Below are 21,782 nucleotides of genomic sequence, written 5' to 3'. Positions count from 1 at the left end.
TTAATGTTTCTAGGGTCAGAGTGTGTGAAAATCCAATGCATTTGGCTAATTGTAAGAGTTCGGGATGAATTTTGAGTGTTTAGACACCACTTAAACCCGTTTTATCCCGAAACATGCTTAAACCGAGAAAGCAGGCTAAAACCGAGAGAAAACATTGATTCGAAGCAGTAAACAGCTATGTTACTCTTTCTAGGGAAAAATATGTAACAATCCAACATTTGACTAATTATAAGAGTTCGGGTTGAATTTGGAGTGTTTAGACACTACTTATACCCATTTTGTCCCGAAACAGGCTAAAACCGAGAAAACATTGATTCTAAGCAGTAAACAGCTTTGTTACTGTTTCTAGGGTCAGAGTGTGTGAAAATCCAATGCATTTGACTAATTGTAAGAGTGTGGGATGAATTTTACTTAAACTCGTTTTATCCCGAAACAGGCTTAAATAGAGAAAACAGGCTAAAATCGAGAGAAAACATTGATTCGAATCAGTAAACAGCTATGTTACTCTTTCTAGGGAAAAATATGTAACAATCCAACATTTGACTAATTATAAGAGTTCGGGTTGAATTTGGAGTATTTAGACACTACTTATACCCATTTTCTCCCGGAACAGGCTAAAACCGAGAAAATATTTATTCTATGCAGTAAACAGCTTTGTTACTGTTTCTAGGGTCAGAGTGTGTGAAAATCCAATGCATTTGGCTAATTGTAAGAGTTCGGGATGAATTTTGAGTGTTTAGACACCACTTAAACCCGTTTTATCCCGAAACATGCTTAAACCGAGAAAGCAGGCTAAAACCGAGAGAAAACATTGATTCGAAGCAGTAAACAGCTATGTTACTCTTTCTAGGGAAAAATATGTAACAATCCAACATTTGACTAATTATAAGAGTTCGGGTTGAATTTGGAGTGTTTAGACACTACTTATACCCATTTTGTCCCGAAACAGGCTAAAACCGAGAAAACATTGATTCTAAGCATTAAACAGCTTTGTTACTGTTTCTAGGGTCAGAGTGTGTGAAAATCCAATGCATTTGACTAATTGTAAGAGTGTGGGATGAATTTTACTTAAACTCGTTTTATCCCGAAACAGGCTTAAATAGAGAAAACAGGCTAAAATCGAGAGAAAACATTGATTCGAATCAGTAAACAGCTATGTTACTCTTTCTAGGGAAAAATATGTAACAATCCAACATTTGACTAATTATAAGAGTTCGGGTTGAATTTGGAGTATTTAGACACTACTTATACCCATTTTCTCCCGGAACAGGCTAAAACCGAGAAAATATTTATTCTATGCAGTAAACAGCTTTGTTACTGTTTCTAGGGTCAGAGTGTGTGAAAATCCAATGCATTTGGCTAATTGTAAGAGTTCGGGATGAATTTTGAGTGTTTAGACACCACTTAAACCCGTTTTATCCCGAAACATGCTTAAACCGAGAAAGCAGGCTAAAACCGAGAGAAAACATTGATTCGAAGCAGTAAACAGCTATGTTACTATTTCTAGGGACAAAATATGTAACAATCCAACATTTGAGTAATTATAAGAGTTCGGGTTGAATTTGGAGTATTTAGACACTACTTATACCCATTTTCTCCCGGAACAGGCTAAAACCGAGAAAACATTTATTCTAAGCAGTAAACAGCTTTGTTACTGTTTCTAGTATCAGAGTGTGTGAAAATCCAATGCATTTGACTAATTGTAAGAGTTCGGATGAATTTTGAGTGTTTAGACACCACTTAAACTCGTTTTATCCCGAAACATGCTTAAACCGAGAAAACAGGCTAAAACCGAGAGAAAATATTGATTCGAAGCAGTAAACAGCTGTGTTACTCTTTCTAGGGAAAAAAATATGTAACAATCCAACATTTGACTAATTATAAGAGTTCGGGTTGAATTTGGAGTATTTAGACACTACTTATACCCATTTTCTCCCGGAACAGGCTAAAACCGAGAAAATATTTATTCTATGCAGTAAACAGCTTTGTTACTGTTTCTAGGGTCAGAGTGTGTGAAAATCCAATGCATTTGGCTAATTGTAAGAGTTCGGGATGAATTTTGAGTGTTTAGACACCACTTAAACCCGTTTTATCCCGAAACATGCTTAAACCGAGAAAGCAGGCTAAAACCGAGAGAAAACATTGATTCGAAGCAGTAAACAGCTATGTTACTCTTTCTAGGGAAAAATATGTAACAATCCAACATTTGACTAATTATAAGAGTTCGGGTTGAATTTGGAGTGTTTAGACACTACTTATACCCATTTTGTCCCGAAACAGGCTAAAACCGAGAAAACATTGATTCTAAGCAGTAAACAGCTTTGTTACTGTTTCTAGGGTCAGAGTGTGTGAAAATCCAATGCATTTGACTAATTGTAAGAGTGTGGGATGAATTTTACTTAAACTCGTTTTATCCCGAAACAGGCTTAAATAGAGAAAACAGGCTAAAATCGAGAGAAAACATTGATTCGAATCAGTAAACAGCTATGTTACTCTTTCTAAGGAAAAATATGTAACAATCCAACATTTGACTAATTATAAGAGTTCGGGTTGAATTTGGAGTATTTAGACACTACTTATACCCATTTTCTCCCGGAACAGGCTAAAACCGAGAAAATATTTATTCTATGCAGTAAACAGCTTTGTTACTGTTTCTAGGGTCAGAGTGTGTGAAAATCCAATGCATTTGGCTAATTGTAAGAGTTCGGGATGAATTTTGAGTGTTTAGACACCACTTAAACCCGTTTTATCCCGAAACATGCTTAAACCGAGAAAGCAGGCTAAAACCGAGAGAAAACATTGATTCGAAGCAGTAAACAGCTATGTTACTATTTCTAGGGACAAAATATGTAACAATCCAACATTTGAGTAATTATAAGAGTTCGGGTTGAATTTGGAGTATTTAGACACTACTTATACCCATTTTCTCCCGGAACAGGCTAAAACCGAGAAAACATTTATTCTAAGCAGTAAACAGCTTTGTTACTGTTTCTAGGGTCAGAGTGTGTGAAAATCAAATGCATTTGACTAATTGTAAGAGTGTGGGATGAATTTTAACTGTTTAGACACCACTTAAACTCGTTTTATCCCGAAACAGGCTTAAATAAAGAAAACAGGCTAAAACCGAGAGAAAACATTGATTCGAATCAGTAAACAGCTATGTTACTCTTTCTAGGGAAAAATATGTAACAATCCAACATTTGACTAATTATAAGAGTTCGGGTTGAATTTGGAGTATTTAGACACTACTTATACCCATTTTCTCCCGGAACAGGCTAAAACCGAGAAAATATTTATTCTATGCAGTAAACAGCTTTGTTACTGTTTCTAGGGTCAGAGTGTGTGAAAATCCAATGCATTTGGCTAATTTTAAGAGTTCGGGATGAATTTTGAGTGTTTAGACACCACTTAAACCCGTTTTATCCCGAAACATGCTTAAACCGAGAAAGCAGGCTAAAACCGAGAGAAAACATTGATTCGAAGCAGTAAACAGCTATGTTACTATTTCTAGGGACAAAATATGTAACAATCCAACATTTGAGTAATTATAAGAGTTCGGGTTGAATTTGGAGTATTTAGACACTACTTATACCCATTTTCTCCTGGAACAGGCTAAAACCGAGAAAACATTTATTCTAAGCAGTAAACAGCTTTGTTACTGTTTCTAGGGTCAGAGTGTGTGAAAATCAAATGCATTTGACTAATTGTAAGAGTGTGGGATGAATTTTAACTGTTTAGACACCACTTAAACTCGTTTTATCCCGAAACAGGCTTAAATAGAGAAAACAGGCTAAAACCGAGAGAAAACATTGATTCGAATCAGTAAACAGCTATGTTACTCTTTCTAGGGAAAAATATGTAACAATCCAACATTTGACTAATTATAAGAGTTCGGGTTGAATTTGGAGTATTTAGACACTACTTATACCCATTTTCTCCCGGAACAGGCTAAAACCGAGAAAACATTTATTCTATGCAGTAAACAGCTTTGTTACTGTTTCTAGGGTCAGAGTGTGTGAAAATCCAATGCATTTGGCTAATTGTAAGAGTTCGGGATGAATTTTGAGTGTTTAGACACCACTTAAACCCGTTTTATCCCGAAACATGCTTAAACCGAGAAAGCAGGCTAAAACCGAGAGAAAACATTGATTCGAAGCAGTAAACAGCTATGTTACTATTTCTAGGGACAAAATATGTAACAATCCAACATTTGAGTAATTATAAGAGTTCGGGTTGAATTTGGAGTATTTAGACACTACTTATACCCATTTTCTCCCGGAACAGGCTAAAACCGAGAAAACATTTATTCTAAGCAGTAAACAGCTTTGTTACTGTTTCTAGTATCAGAGTGTGTGAAAATCCAATGCATTTGACTAATTGTAAGAGTTCGGATGAATTTTGAGTGTTTAGACACCACTTAAACTCGTTTTATCCCGAAACATGCTTAAACCGAGAAAACAGGCTAAAACCGAGAGAAAATATTGATTCGAAGCAGTAAACAGCTGTGTTACTCTTTCTAGGGAAAAAAATATGTAACAATCCAACATTTGACTAATTATAAGAGTTCGGGTTGAATTTGGAGTATTTAGACACTACTTATACCCATTTTCTCCCGGAACAGGCTAAAACCGAGAAAATATTTATTCTATGCAGTAAACAGCTTTGTTACTGTTTCTAGGGTCAGAGTGTGTGAAAATCCAATGCATTTGGCTAATTGTAAGAGTTCGGGATGAATTTTGAGTGTTTAGACACCACTTAAACCCGTTTTATCCCGAAACATGCTTAAACCGAGAAAGCAGGCTAAAACCGAGAGAAAACATTGATTCGAAGCAGTAAACAGCTATGTTACTCTTTCTAGGGGAAAATATGTAACAATCCAACATTTGACTAATTATAAGAGTTCGGGTTGAATTTGGAGTGTTTAGACACTACTTATACCCATTTTGTCCCGAAACAGGCTAAAACCGAGAAAACATTGATTCTAAGCAGTAAACAGCTTTGTTACTGTTTCTAGGGTCAGAGTGTGTGAAAATCCAATGCATTTGACTAATTGCAAGAGTGTGGGATGAATTTTACTTAAACTCGTTTTATCCCGAAACAGGCTTAAATAGAGAAAACAGGCTAAAATCGAGAGAAAACATTGATTCGAATCAGTAAACAGCTATGTTACTCTTTCTAGGGAAAAATATGTAACAATCCAACATTTGACTAATTATAAGAGTTCGGGTTGAATTTGGAGTATTTAGACACTACTTATACCCATTTTCTCCCGGAACAGGCTAAAACCGAGAAAATATTTATTCTATGCAGTAAACAGCTTTGTTACTGTTTCTAGGGTCAGAGTGTGTGAAAATCCAATGCATTTGGCTAATTGTAAGAGTTCGGGATGAATTTTGAGTGTTTAGACACCACTTAAACCCGTTTTATCCCGAAACATGCTTAAACCGAGAAAGCAGGCTAAAACCGAGAGAAAACATTGATTCGAAGCAGTAAACAGCTATGTTACTATTTCTAGGGACAAAATATGTAACAATCCAACATTTGAGTAATTATAAGAGTTCGGGTTGAATTTGGAGTATTTAGACACTACTTATACCCATTTTCTCCCGGAACAGGCTAAAACCGAGAAAACATTTATTCTAAGCAGTAAACAGCTTTGTTACTGTTTCTAGTATCAGAGTGTGTGAAAATCCAATGCATTTGACTAATTGTAAGAGTTCGGATGAATTTTGAGTGTTTAGACACCACTTAAACTCGTTTTATCCCGAAACATGCTTAAACCGAGAAAACAGGCTAAAACCGAGAGAAAATATTGATTCGAAGCAGTAAACAGCTGTGTTACTCTTTCTAGGGAAAAAAATATGTAACAATCCAACATTTGACTAATTATAAGAGTTCGGGTTGAATTTGGAGTATTTAGACACTACTTATACCCATTTTCTCCCGGAACAGGCTAAAACCGAGAAAATATTTATTCTATGCAGTAAACAGCTTTGTTACTGTTTCTAGGGTCAGAGTGTGTGAAAATCCAATGCATTTGGCTAATTGTAAGAGTTCGGGATGAATTTTGAGTGTTTAGACACCACTTAAACCCGTTTTATCCCGAAACATGCTTAAACCGAGAAAGCAGGCTAAAACCGAGAGAAAACATTGATTCGAAGCAGTAAACAGCTATGTTACTCTTTCTAGGGAAAAATATGTAACAATCCAACATTTGACTAATTATAAGAGTTCGGGTTGAATTTGGAGTGTTTAGACACTACTTATACCCATTTTGTCCCGAAACAGGCTAAAACCGAGAAAATATTTATTCTATGCAGTAAACAGCTTTGTTAATGTTTCTAGGGTCAGAGTGTGTGAAAATCCAATGCATTTGGCTAATTGTAAGAGTTCGGGATGAATTTTGAGTGTTTAGACACCACTTAAACCCGTTTTATCCCGAAACATGCTTAAACCGAGAAAGCAGGCTAAAACCGAGAGAAAACATTGATTCGAAGCAGTAAACAGCTATGTTACTCTTTCTAGGGAAAAAATATGTAACAATCCAACATTTGACTAATTATAAGAGTTCGGGTTGAATTTGGAGTGTTTAGACACTACTTATACCCATTTTGTCCCGAAACAGGCTAAAACCGAGAAAACATTGATTCTAAGCAGTAAACAGCTTTGTTACTGTTTCTAGGGTCAGAGTGTGTGAAAATCCAATGCATTTGACTAATTGTAAGAGTGTGGGATGAATTTTACTTAAACTCGTTTTATCCCGAAACAGGCTTAAATAGAGAAAACAGGCTAAAATCGAGAGAAAACATTGATTCGAATCAGTAAACAGCTATGTTACTCTTTCTAGGGAAAAATATGTAACAATCCAACATTTGACTAATTATAAGAGTTCGGGTTGAATTTGGAGTATTTAGACACTACTTATACCCATTTTCTCCCGGAACAGGCTAAAACCGAGAAAATATTTATTCTATGCAGTAAACAGCTTTGTTACTGTTTCTAGGGTCATAGTGTGTGAAAATCCAATGCATTTGGCTAATTGTAAGAGTTCGGGATGAATTTTGAGTGTTTAGACACCACTTAAACCCGTTTTATCCCGAAACATGCTTAAACCGAGAAAGCAGGCTAAAACCGAGAGAAAACATTGATTCGAAGCAGTAAACAGCTATGTTACTATTTCTAGGGACAAAATATGTAACAATCCAACATTTGAGTAATTATAAGAGTTCGGGTTGAATTTGGAGTATTTAGACACTACTTATACCCATTTTCTCCCGGAACAGGCTAAAACCGAGAAAACATTTATTCTAAGCAGTAAACAACTTTGTTACTGTTTCTAGGATCAGAGTGTGTGAAAATCCAATGCATTTGACTAATTGTAAGAGTTCGGGATGAATTTTGAGTGTTTAGACACCACTTAAACTCGTTTTATCCCGAAACATGCTTAAACCGAGAAAACAGGCTAAAACCGAGAGAAAATATTGATTCGAAGCAGTAAACAGCTATGTTACTATTTCTAGGGACAAAATATGTAACAATCCAACATTTGAGTAATTATAAGAGTTCGGGTTGAATTTGGAGTATTTAGACACTACTTATACCCATTTTCTCCCGGAACAGGCTAAAACCGAGAAAACATTTATTCTAAGCAGTAAACAGCTTTGTTACTGTTTCTAGGGTCAGAGTGTGTGAAAATCAAATGCATTTGACTAATTGTAAGAGTGTGGGATGAATTTTAACTGTTTAGACACCACTTAAACTCGTTTTATCCCGAAACATGCTTAAACCGAGAAAACAGGCTAAAACCGAGAGAAAATATTGATTCGAAGCAGTAAACAGTTGTGTTACTCTTTCTAGGGAAAAAAATATTTAACAATCCAACATTTGACTAATTATAAGAGTTCGGGTTGAATTTGGAGTATTTAGACACTACTTATACCCATTTTCTCCCGGAACAGGCTAAGACCGAGAAAACATTTATTCTAAGCAGTAAACAGCTTTGTTACTGTTTCTAGGGTCAGAGTGTGTGAAAATCAAATGCATTTGACTAATTGTAAGAGTGTGGGATGAATTTTAACTGTTTAGACACCACTTAAACTCGTTTTATCCCGAAACAGGCTTAAATAGAGAAAACAGGCTAAAACCGAGAGAAAACATTGATTCGAATCAGTAAACAGTTATGTTACTCTTTCTAGGGAAAAATATGTAACAATCCAACATTTGACTAATTATAAGAGTTCGGGTTGAATTTGGAGTATTTAGACACTACTTATACCCATTTTCTCCCGGAACAGGCTAAAACCGAGAAAACATTTATTCTATGCAGTAAACAGCTTTGTTACTGTTTCTAGGGTCAGAGTGTGTGAAAATCCAATGCATTTGGCTAATTGTAAGAGTTCGGGATGAATTTTGAGTGTTTAGACACCACTTAAACCCGTTTTATCCCGAAACATGCTTAAACCGAGAAAGCAGGCTAAAACCGAGAGAAAACATTGATCCGAAGCAGTAAACAGCTATGTTACTATTTCTAGGGACAAAATATGTAACAATCCAACATTTGAGTAATTATAAGAGTTCGGGTTGAATTTGGAGTATTTAGACACTACTTATACCCATTTTCTCCCGGAACAGGCTAAAACCGAGAAAACATTTATTCTAAGCAGTAAACAGCTTTGTTACTGTTTCTAGGATCAGAGTGTGTGAAAATCCAATGCATTTGACTAATTGTAAGAGTTCGGGATGAATTTTGAGTGTTTAGACACCACTTAAACTCGTTTTATCCCGAAACATGCTTAAACCGAGAAAACAGGCTAAAATCGAGAGAAAACATTGATTCGAATCAATAAACAGCTATGTTACTCTTTCTAGGGAAAAATATGTAACAATCCAACATTTGACTAATTATAAGAGTTCGGGTTGAATTTGGAGTATTTAGACACTACTTATACCCATTTTCTCCCGGAACAGGCTAAAACCGAGAAAATATTTATTCTATGCAGTAAACAGCTTTGTTACTGTTTCTAGGGTCAGAGTGTGTGAAAATCCAATGCATTTGGCTAATTGTAAGAGTTCGGGATGAATTTTGAGTGTTTAGACACCACTTAAACCCGTTTTATCCCGAAACATGCTTAAACCGAGAAAGCAGGCTAAAACCGAGAGAAAACATTGATTCGAAGCAGTAAACAGCTATGTTACTATTTCTAGGGACAAAATATGTAACAATCCAACATTTGAGTAATTATAAGAGTTCGGGTTGAATTTGGAGTATTTAGACACTACTTATACCCATTTTCTCCCGGAACAGGCTAAAACCGAGAAAACATTTATTCTAAGCAGTAAACAACTTTGTTACTGTTTCTAGGATCAGAGTGTGTGAAAATCCAATGCATTTGACTAATTGTAAGAGTTCGGGATGAATTTTGAGTGTTTAGACACCACTTAAACTCGTTTTATCCCGAAACATGCTTAAACCGAGAAAACAGGCTAAAACCGAGAGAAAATATTGATTCGAAGCAGTAAACAGCTATGTTACTATTTCTAGGGACAAAATATGTAACAATCCAACATTTGAGTAATTATAAGAGTTCGGGTTGAATTTGGAGTATTTAGACACTACTTATACCCATTTTCTCCCGGAACAGGCTAAAACCGAGAAAACATTTATTCTAAGCAGTAAACAGCTTTGTTACTGTTTCTAGGGTCAGAGTGTGTGAAAATCAAATGCATTTGACTAATTGTAAGAGTGTGGGATGAATTTTAACTGTTTAGACACCACTTAAACTCGTTTTATCCCGAAACATGCTTAAACCGAGAAAACAGGCTAAAACCGAGAGAAAATATTGATTCGAAGCAGTAAACAGTTGTGTTACTCTTTCTAGGGAAACAAAATATTTAACAATCCAACATTTGACTAATTATAAGAGTTCGGGTTGAATTTGGAGTATTTAGACACTACTTATACCCATTTTCTCCCGGAACAGGCTAAGACCGAGAAAACATTTATTCTAAGCAGTAAACAGCTTTGTTACTGTTTCTAGGGTCAGAGTGTGTGAAAATCAAATGCATTTGACTAATTGTAAGAGTGTGGGATGAATTTTAACTGTTTAGACACCACTTAAACTCGTTTTATCCCGAAACAGGCTTAAATAGAGAAAACAGGCTAAAACCGAGAGAAAACATTGATTCGAATCAGTAAACAGTTATGTTACTCTTTCTAGGGAAAAATATGTAACAATCCAACATTTGACTAATTATAAGAGTTCGGGTTGAATTTGGAGTATTTAGACACTACTTATACCCATTTTCTCCCGGAACAGGCTAAAACCGAGAAAACATTTATTCTATGCAGTAAACAGCTTTGTTACTGTTTCTAGGGTCAGAGTGTGTGAAAATCCAATGCATTTGGCTAATTGTAAGAGTTCGGGATGAATTTTGAGTGTTTAGACACCACTTAAACCCGTTTTATCCCGAAACATGCTTAAACCGAGAAAGCAGGCTAAAACCGAGAGAAAACATTGATTCGAAGCAGTAAACAGCTATGTTACTATTTCTAGGGACAAAATATGTAACAATCCAACATTTGAGTAATTATAAGAGTTCGGGTTGAATTTGGAGTATTTAGACACTACTTATACCCATTTTCTCCCGGAACAGGCTAAAACCGAGAAAACATTTATTCTAAGCAGTAAACAGCTTTGTTACTGTTTCTAGGATCAGAGTGTGTGAAAATCCAATGCATTTGACTAATTGTAAGAGTTCGGGATGAATTTTGAGTGTTTAGACACCACTTAAACTCGTTTTATCCCGAAACATGCTTAAACCGAGAAAACAGGCTAAAACCGAGAGAAAATATTGATTCGAAGCAGCAAACAGCTGTGTTACTCTTTCTAGGGAAAAAAATATGTAACAATCCAACATTTGACTAATTATAAGAGTTCGGGTTGAATTTGGAGTATTTAGACACTACTTATACCCATTTTCTCCCGGAACAGGCTAAAACCGAGAAAACATTTATTCTAAGCAGTAAACATCTTTGTTACTGTTTCTAGGGTCAGAGTGTGTGAAAATCCAATGCATTTGGCTAATTGTAAGAGTTCGGGATGAATTTTGAGTGTTTAGACACCACTTAAACCCGTTTTATCCCGAAACATGCTTAAACCGAGAAAGCAGGCTAAAACCGAGAGAAAACATTGATTCGAAGCAGTAAACAGCTACGTTACTCTTTCTAGGGAAAAATATGTAACAATCCAACATTTGACTAATTATAAGAGTTCGGGTTGAATTTGGAGTGTTTAGACACTACTTATACCCATTTTGTCCCGAAACAGGCTAAAACCGAGAAAACATTGATTCTAAGCAGTAAACAGCTTTGTTACTGTTTCTAGGGTCAGAGTGTGTGAAAATCCAATGCATTTGACTAATTGTAAGAGTGTGGGATGAATTTTACTTAAACTCGTTTTATCCCGAAACAGGCTTAAATAGAGAAAACAGGCTAAAATCGAGAGAAAACATTGATTCGAATCAGTAAACAGCTATGTTACTCTTTCTAGGGAAAAATATGTAACAATCCAACATTTGACTAATTATAAGAGTTCGGGTTGAATTTGGAGTATTTAGACACTACTTATACCCATTTTCTCCCGGAACAGGCTAAAACCGAGAAAATATTTATTCTATGCAGTAAACAGCTTTGTTACTGTTTCTAGGGTCAGAGTGTGTGAAAATCCAATGCATTTGGCTAATTGTAAGAGTTCGGGATGAATTTTGAGTGTTTAGACACCACTTAAACCCGTTTTATCCCGAAACATGCTTAAACCGAGAAAGCAGGCTAAAACCGAGAGAAAACATTGATTCGAAGCAGTAAACAGCTATGTTACTATTTCTAGGGACAAAATATGTAACAATCCAACATTTGAGTAATTATAAGAGTTCGGGTTGAATTTGGAGTATTTAGACACTACTTATACCCATTTTCTCCCGGAACAGGCTAAAACCGAGAAAACATTTATTCTAAGCAGTAAACAACTTTGTTACTGTTTCTAGGATCAGAGTGTGTGAAAATCCAATGCATTTGACTAATTGTAAGAGTTCGGGATGAATTTTGAGTGTTTAGACACCACTTAAACTCGTTTTATCCCGAAACATGCTTAAACCGAGAAAACAGGCTAAAACCGAGAGAAAATATTGATTCGAAGCAGTAAACAGCTGTGTTACTCTTTCTAGGGAAAAAAATATGTAACAATCCAACATTTGACTAATTATAAGAGTTCGGGTTGAATTTGGAGTATTTAGACACTACTTATACCCATTTTCTCCCGGAACAGGCTAAAACCGAGAAAACATTTATTCTAAGCAGTAAACATCTTTGTTACTGTTTCTAGGGTCAGAGTGTGTGAAAATCCAATGCATTTGACTAATTGTAAGAGTTCGGGATGAATTTTGAGTGTTTAGACACCACTTAAACTCGTTTTATCCCGAAACATGCTTAAACCGAGAAAACAGGCTAAAACCGAGAGAAAATATTGATTCGAAGCAGTAAACAGTTGTGTTACTCTTTCTAGGGAAAAAAATATTTAACAATCCAACATTTGACTAATTATAAGAGTTCGGGTTGAATTTGGAGTATTTAGACACTACTTATACCCATTTTCTCCCGGAACAGGCTAAGACCGAGAAAACATTTATTCTAAGCAGTAAACAGCTTTGTTACTGTTTCTAGGGTCAGAGTGTGTGAAAATCAAATGCATTTGACTAATTGTAAGAGTGTGGGATGAATTTTAACTGTTTAGACACCACTTAAACTCGTTTTATCCCGAAACAGGCTTAAATAGAGAAAACAGGCTAAAACCGAGAGAAAACATTGATTCGAATCAGTAAACAGCTATGTTACTCTTTCTAGGGAAAAATATGTAACAATCCAACATTTGACTAATTATAAGAGTTCGGGTTGAATTTGGAGTATTTAGACACTACTTATACCCATTTTCTCCCGGAACAGGCTAAAACCGAGAAAACATTTATTCTATGCAGTAAACAGCTTTGTTACTGTTTCTAGGGTCAGAGTGTGTGAAAATCCAATGCATTTGGCTAATTGTAAGAGTTCGGGATGAATTTTGAGTGTTTAGACACCACTTAAACCCGTTTTATCCCGAAACATGCTTAAACCGAGAAAGCAGGCTAAAACCGAGAGAAAACATTGATTCGAAGCAGTAAACAGCTATGTTACTATTTCTAGGGACAAAATATGTAACAATCCAACATTTGAGTAATTATAAGAGTTCGGGTTGAATTTGGAGTATTTAGACACTACTTATACCCATTTTCTCCCGGAACAGGCTAAAACCGAGAAAACATTTATTCTAAGCAGTAAACAGCTTTGTTACTGTTTCTAGGATCAGAGTGTGTGAAAATCCAATGCATTTGACTAATTGTAAGAGTTCGGGATGAATTTTGAGTGTTTAGACACCACTTAAACTCGTTTTATCCCGAAACATGCTTAAACCGAGAAAACAGGCTAAAACCGAGAGAAAATATTGATTCGAAGCAGCAAACAGCTGTGTTACTCTTTCTAGGGAAAAAAATATGTAACAATCCAACATTTGACTAATTATAAGAGTTCGGGTTGAATTTGGAGTATTTAGACACTACTTATACCCATTTTCTCCCGGAACAGGCTAAAACCGAGAAAACATTTATTCTAAGCAGTAAACATCTTTGTTACTGTTTCTAGGGTCAGAGTGTGTGAAAATCCAATGCATTTGGCTAATTGTAAGAGTTCGGGATGAATTTTGAGTGTTTAGACACCACTTAAACTCGTTTTATCCCGAAACATGCTTAAACCGAGAAAACAGGCTAAAACCGAGAGAAAATATTGATTCGAAGCAGTAAACAGTTGTGTTACTCTTTCTAGGGAAAAAAATATGTAACAATCCAACATTTGACTAATTATAAGAGTTCGGGTTGAATTTGGAGTATTTAGACACTACTTATACCCATTTTCTCCCGGAACAGGCTAAAACCGAGAAAACATTTATTCTAAGCTGTAAACAGCTTTGTTACTGTTTCTAGGGTCAGAGTGTGTGAAAATCCAATGCATTTGACTAATTGTAAGAGTTCGGGATGAATTTTGAGTGTTTAGACACCACTTAAACTCGTTTTATCCCGAAACAGGCTTAAATAGAGAAAACAGGCTAAAACCGAGAGAAAACATTGATTCGAATCAGTAAACAGCTATGTTACTCTTTCTAGGGAAAAATATGTAACAATCCAACATTTGACTAATTATAAGAGTTCGGGTTGAATTTGGAGTATTTAGATACTACTTATACCCATTTTCTCCCGGAACAGGCTAAAACCGAGAAAACATTTATTCTATGCAGTAAACAGCTTTGTTACTGTTTCTAGGGTCAGAGTGTGTGAAAATCCAATGCATTTGGCTAATTGTAAGAGTTCGGGATGAATTTTGAGTGTTTAGACACCACTTAAACCCGTTTTATCCCGAAACATGCTTAAACCGAGAAAGCAGGCTAAAACCGAGAGAAAACATTGATTCGAAGCAGTAAACAGCTATGTTACTATTTCTAGGGACAAAATATGTAACAATCCAACATTTGAGTAATTATAAGAGTTCGGGTTGAATTTGGAGTATTTAGACACTACTTATACCCATTTTCTCCCGGAACAGGCTAAAACCGAGAAAACATTTATTCTAAGCAGTAAACAGCTTTGTTACTGTTTCTAGGATCAGAGTGTGTGAAAATCCAATGCATTTGACTAATTGTAAGAGTTCGGGATGAATTTTGAGTGTTTAGACACCACTTAAACTCGTTTTATCCCGAAACATGCTTAAACCGAGAAAACAGGCTAAAACCGAGAGAAAATATTGATTCGAAGCAGCAAACAGCTGTGTTACTCTTTCTAGGGAAAAAAATATGTAACAATCCAACATTTGACTAATTATAAGAGTTCGGGTTGAATTTGGAGTATTTAGACACTACTTATACCCATTTTCTCCCGGAACAGGCTAAAACCGAGAAAACATTTATTCTAAGCAGTAAACATCTTTGTTACTGTTTCTAGGGTCAGAGTGTGTGAAAATCCAATGCATTTGGCTAATTGTAAGAGTTCGGGATGAATTTTGAGTGTTTAGACACCACTTAAACTCGTTTTATCCCGAAACATGCTTAAACCGAGAAAACAGGCTAAAACCGAGAGAAAATATTGATTCGAAGCAGTAAACAGTTGTGTTACTCTTTCTAGGGAAAAAAATATGTAACAATCCAACATTTGACTAATTATAAGAGTTCGGGTTGAATTTGGAGTATTTAGACACTACTTATACCCATTTTCTCCCGGAACAGGCTAAAACCGAGAAAACATTTATTCTAAGCTGTAAACAGCTTTGTTACTGTTTCTAGGGTCAGAGTGTGTGAAAATCCAATGCATTTGACTAATTGTAAGAGTTCGGGATGAATTTTGAGTGTTTAGACACCACTTAAACTCGTTTTATCCCGAAACAGGCTTAAATAGAGAAAACAGGCTAAAACCGAGAGAAAACATTGATTCGAATCAGTAAACAGCTATGTTACTCTTTCTAGGGAAAAATATGTAACAATCCAACATTTGACTAATTATAAGAGTTCGGGTTGAATTTGGAGTATTTAGATACTACTTATACCCATTTTCTCCCGGAACAGGCTAAAACCGAGAAAACATTTATTCTATGCAGTAAACAGCTTTGTTACTGTTTCTAGGGTCAGAGTGTGTGAAAATCCAATGCATTTGGCTAATTGTAAGAGTTCGGGATGAATTTTGAGTGTTTAGACACCACTTAAACCCGTTTTATCCCGAAACATGCTTAAACCGAGAAAGCAGGCTAAAACCGAGAGAAAACATTGATTCGAAGCAGTAAACAGCTATGTTACTATTTCTAGGGACAAAATATGTAACAATCCAACATTTGACTAATTATAAGAGTTCGGGTTGAATTTGGAGTATTTAGACACTACTTATACCCATTTTCTCCCGGAACAGGCTAAAACCGAGAAAACATTTATTCTAAGCAGTAAACATCTTTGTTACTGTTTCTAGGGTCAGAGTGTGTGAAAATCCAATGCATTTGACTAATTGTAAGAGTTCGGGATGAATTTTGAGTGTTTAGACACCACTTAAACTCGTTTTATCCCGAAACATGCTTAAACCGAGAAAGCAGGCTAAAACCGAGAGAAAACATTGATTCGAATCAGTAAACAGCTATGTTACTCTTTCTAGGGACAGATATGTAACAATCCAACATTTGACTAATTATAAGAGTTCGGGTTGAATTTGGAGTATTTAGACACTACTTATACCCATTTTCTCCCGGAACAGGCTAACACCGAGAAAACATTTATTCTATGCAGTAAACAGCTTTGTTACTGTTTCTAGGGTCAGAGTGTGTGAAAACCCAATGCATTTGACTAATTGTAAGAGTTCGGGATGAATTTTGAGTGTTTAGACACCACTTAAACTCGTTTTATCCCGAAACAGGCTTAAATAGAGAAAACAGGCTAAAACCGAGAGAAAACATTGATTCGAATCAGTAAACAGCTATGTTACTCTTTCTAGGGAAAAATATGTAACAATCCAACATTTGACTAATTATAAGAGTTCGGGTTGAATTTGGAGTATTTAGACACTACTTATACCCATTTTCTCCCGGAACAGGCTAAAACCGAGAAAACATTTATTCTATGCAGTAAACAGCTTTGTTACTGTTACTAGGGTCAGAGTGTGTGAAAATCCAATGCATTTGGCTAATTGTAAGAGTTCGGGATGAATTTTGAGTGTTTAGACACCACTTAAACCCGTTTTATCCCGAAACATGCTTAAACCGAGAAAGCAGGCTAAAACCGAGAGAAAACATTGATTCGAAGCAGTAAACAGCTATGTTACTATTTCTAGGGACAAAATATGTAACAATCCAACATTTGACTAATTATAAGAGTTCGGGTTGAATTTGGAGTATTTAGACACTACTTATACCCATTTTCTCCCGGAACAGGCTAAAACCGAGAAAACATTTATTCTAAGCAGTAAACATCTTTGTTACTGTTTCTAGGGTCAGAGTGTGTGAAAATCCAATGCATTTGACTAATTGTAAGAGTTCGGGATGAATTTTGAGTGTTTAGACACCACTTAAACTCGTTTTATCCCGAAACATGCTTAAACCGAGAAAGCAGGCTAAAACCGAGAGAAAACATTGATTCGAATCAGTAAACAGCTATGTTACTCTTTCTAGGGACAAATATGTAACAATCCAACATTTGACTAATTATAAGAGTTCGGGTTGAATTTGGAGTATTTAGACACTACTTATACCCATTTTCTCCCGGAACAGGCTAAAACCGAGAAAACATTTATTCTATGCAGTAAACAGCTTTGTTACTGTTTCTAGGGTCAGAGTGTGTGAAAATCCAATGCATTTGGCTAATTGTAAGAGTTCGGGATGAATTTTGAGTGTTTAGACACCACTTAAACCCGTTTTATCCCGAAACATGCTTAAACCGAGAAAGCAGGCTAAAACCGAGAGAAAACATTTATTCGAAGCAGTAAACAGCTATGTTACTATTTCTAGGGACAAAATATGTAACAATCCAACATTTGACTAATTATAAGAGTTCGGGTTGAATTTGGAGTATTTAGACACTACTTATACCCATTTTCTCCCGGAACAGGCTAAAACCGAGAAAACATTTATTCTAAGCAGTAAACATCTTTGTTACTGTTTCTAGGGTCAGAGTGTGTGAAAATCCAATGCATTTGACTAATTGTAAGAGTTCGGGATGAATTTTGAGTGTTTAGACACCACTTAAACTCGTTTTATCCCGAAACATGCTTAAACCGAGAAAGCAGGCTAAAACCGAGAGAAAACATTGATTCGAATCAGTAAACAGCTATGTTACTCTTTCTAGGGACAAATATGTAACAATCCAACATTTGACTAATTATAAGAGTTCGGGTTGAATTTGGAGTATTTAGACACTACTTATACCCATTTTCTCCCGGAACAGGCTAAAACCGAGAAAACATTTATTCTAAGCAGTAAACATCTTTGTTACTGTTTCTCGGGTCAGAGTGTGTGAAAATCCAATGCATTTGACTAATTGTAAGAGTTCGGGATGAATTTTGAGTGTTTAGACACCACTTAAACTCGTTTTATCCCGAAACATGCTTAAACCGAGAAAGCAGGCTAAAACCGAGAGAAAACATTGATTCGAATCAGTAAACAGCTATGTTACTCTTTCTAGGGACAGATATGTAACAATCCAACATTTGACTAATTATAAGAGTTCGGGTTGAATTTGGAGTATTTAGACACTACTTATACCCATTTTCTCCCGGAACAGGCTAAAACCGAGAAAACATTTATTCTATGCAGTAAACAGCTTTGTTACTGTTTCTAGGGTCAGAGTGTGTGAAAACCCAATGCATTTGACTAATTGTAAGAGTTCGGGATGAATTTTGAGTGTTTAGACACCACTTAAACTCGTTTTATCCCGAAACAGGCTTAAATAGAGAAAACAGGCTAAAACCGAGAGAAAACATTGATTCGAATCAGTAAACAGCTATGTTACTCTTTCTAGGGAAAAATATGTAACAATCCAACATTTGACTAATTATAAGAGTTCGGGTTGAATTTGGAGTATTTAGACACTACTTATACCCATTTTCTCCCGGAACAGGCTAAAACCGAGAAAACATTTATTCTATGCAGTAAACAGCTTTGTTACTGTTTCTAGGGTCAGAGTGTGTGAAAATCCAATGCATTTGGCTAATTGTAAGAGTTCGGGATGAATTTTGAGTGTTTAGACACCACTTAAACCCGTTTTATCCCGAAACATGCTTAAACCGAGAAAGCAGGCTAAAACCGAGAGAAAACATTGATTCGAAGCAGTAAACAGCTATGTTACTATTTCTAGGGACAAAATATGTAACAATCCAACATTTGACTAATTATAAGAGTTCGGGTTGAATTTGGAGTATTTAGACACTACTTATACCCATTTTCTCCCGGAACAGGCTAAAACCGAGAAAACATTTATTCTAAGCAGTAAACATCTTTGTTACTGTTTCTAGGGTCAGAGTGTGTGAAAATCCAATGCATTTGACTAATTGTAAGAGTTCGGGATGAATTTTGAGTGTTTAGACACCACTTAAACTCGTTTTATCCCGAAACATGCTTAAACCGAGAAAGCAGGCTAAAACCGAGAGAAAACATTGATTCGAATCAGTAAACAGCTATGTTACTCTTTCTAGGGACAAATATGTAACAATCCAACATTTGACTAATTATAAGAGTTCGGGTTGAATTTGGAGTATTTAGACACTACTTATACCCATTTTCTCCCGGAACAGGCTAAAACCGAGAAAACATTTATTCTATGCAGTAAACAGCTTTGTTACTGTTTCTAGGGTCAGAGTGTGTGAAAATCCAATGCATTTGGCTAATTGTAAGAGTTCGGGATGAATTTTGAGTGTTTAGACACCACTTAAACCCGTTTTATCCCGAAACATGCTTAAACCGAGAAAGCAGGCTAAAACCGAGAGAAAACATTGATTCGAAGCAGTAAACAGCTATGTTACTATTTCTAGGGACAAAATATGTAACAATCCAACATTTGACTAATTATAAGAGTTCGGGTTGAATTTGGAGTATTTAGACACTACTTATACCCATTTTCTCCCGGAACAGGCTAAAACCGAGAAAACATTTATTCTAAGCAGTAAACATCTTTGTTACTGTTTCTAGGGTCAGAGTGTGTGAAAATCCAATGCATTTGACTAATTGTAAGAGTTCGGGATGAATTTTGAGTGTTTAGACACCACTTAAACTCGTTTTATCCCGAAACATGCTTAAACCGAGAAAGCAGGCTAAAACCGAGAGAAAACATTGATTCGAATCAGTAAACAGCTATGTTACTCTTTCTAGGGACAAATATGTAACAATCCAACATTTGACTAATTATAAGAGTTCGGGTTGAATTTGGAGTATTTAGACACTACTTATACCCATTTTCTCCCGGAACAGGCTAAAACCGAGAAAACATTTATTCTATGCAGTAAACAGCTTTGTTACTGTTTCTAGGGTCAGAGTGTGTGAAAATCCAATGCATTTGGCTAATTGTAAGAGTTCGGGATGAATTTTGAGTGTTTAGACACCACTTAAACCCGTTTTATCCCGAAACATGCTTAAACCGAGAAAGCAGGCTAAAACCGAGAGAAAACATTGATTCGAAGCAGTAAACAGCTATGTTACTATTTCTAGGGACAAAATATGTAACAATCCAACATTTGACTAATTATAAGAGTTCGGGTTGAATTTGGAGTATTTAGACACTACTTATACCCATTTTCTCCCGGAACAGGCTAAAACCGAGAAAACATTTATTCTAAGCAGTAAACATCTTTGTTACTGTTTCTAGGGTCAGAGTGTGTGAAAATCCAATGCATTTGACTAATTGTAAGAGTTCGGGATGAATTTTGAGTGTTTAGACACCACTTAAACTCGTTTTATCCCGAAACATGCTTAAACCGAGAAAGCAGGCTAAAACCGAGAGAAAACATTGTTTCGAATCAGTAAACAGCTATGTTACTCTTTCTAGGGAGAAATATGTAACAATCCAACATTTGACTAATTATAAGAGTTCGGGTTGAATTTGGAGTATTTAGACACTACTTATACCCATTTTCTCCCGGAACAGGCTAAAACCAAGAAAACATTTATTCTATGCAGTAAACAGCTTTGTTACTGTTTCTAGGGTCAGAGTGTGTGAAAATCCAATGCATTTGGCTAATTGTAAGAGTTCGGGATGAATTTTGAGTGTTTAGACACCACTTAAACCCGTTTTATCCCGAAACATGCTTAAACCGAGAAAGCAGGCTAAAACCGAGAGAAAACATTGATTCGAAGCAGTAAACAGCTATGTTACTATTTCTAGGGACAAAATATGTAACAATCCAACATTTGAGTAATTATAAGAGTTCGGGTTGAATTTGGAGTATTTAGACACTACTTATACCCATTTTCTCCCGGAACAGGCTAAAACCGAGAAAACATTTATTCTAAGCAGTAAACAGCTTTGTTACTGTTTCTAGGGTCAGAGTGTGTGAAAATCCAATGCATTTGACTAATTGTAAGAGTGTGGGATGAATTTTAACTGTTTAGACACCACTTAAACTCGTTTTATCCCGAAACATGCTTAAACCGAGAAAACAGGCTAAAACCGAGAGAAAATATTGATTCGAAGCAGTAAACAGCTATGTTAATCTTTCTAGGGAAAAATATGTAACAATCCAACATTTGACTAATTATAAGAGTTCGGGTTGAATTTGGAGTGTTTAGACACTACTTATACCCATTTTGTCCCGAAACAGGCTAAAACCGAGAAAACATTGATTCTAAGCAGTAAACAGCTTTGTTACTGTTTCTAGGGTCAGAGTGTGTGAAAATCCAATGCATTTGACTAATTGTAAGAGTGTGGGATGAATTTTAACTGTTTAGACACCACTTAAACTCGTTTTATCCCGAAACAGGCTTAAACCGAGAAAACAGGCTAAAACCGAGAGAAAATATTGATTCGAAGCAGTAAACAGCTATGTTAATCTTTCTAGGGAAAAATATGTAACAATCCAACATTTGACTAATTATAAGAGTTCGGGTTGAATTTGGAGTATTTAGACACTACTTATACCCATTTTCTCCCGGAACAGGCTAAAACCGAGAAAACATTTATTCTAAGCAG

This window comes from Camelina sativa, chromosome 19 (genome assembly GCF_030686135.1).
Source record: "Camelina sativa cultivar CO46 ecotype springtype chromosome 19, ASM3068613v1".
Classification (NCBI taxonomy): Eukaryota; Viridiplantae; Streptophyta; class Magnoliopsida; order Brassicales; family Brassicaceae; genus Camelina; species Camelina sativa.
Note: the sequence above shows the minus strand (reverse complement) of the source record.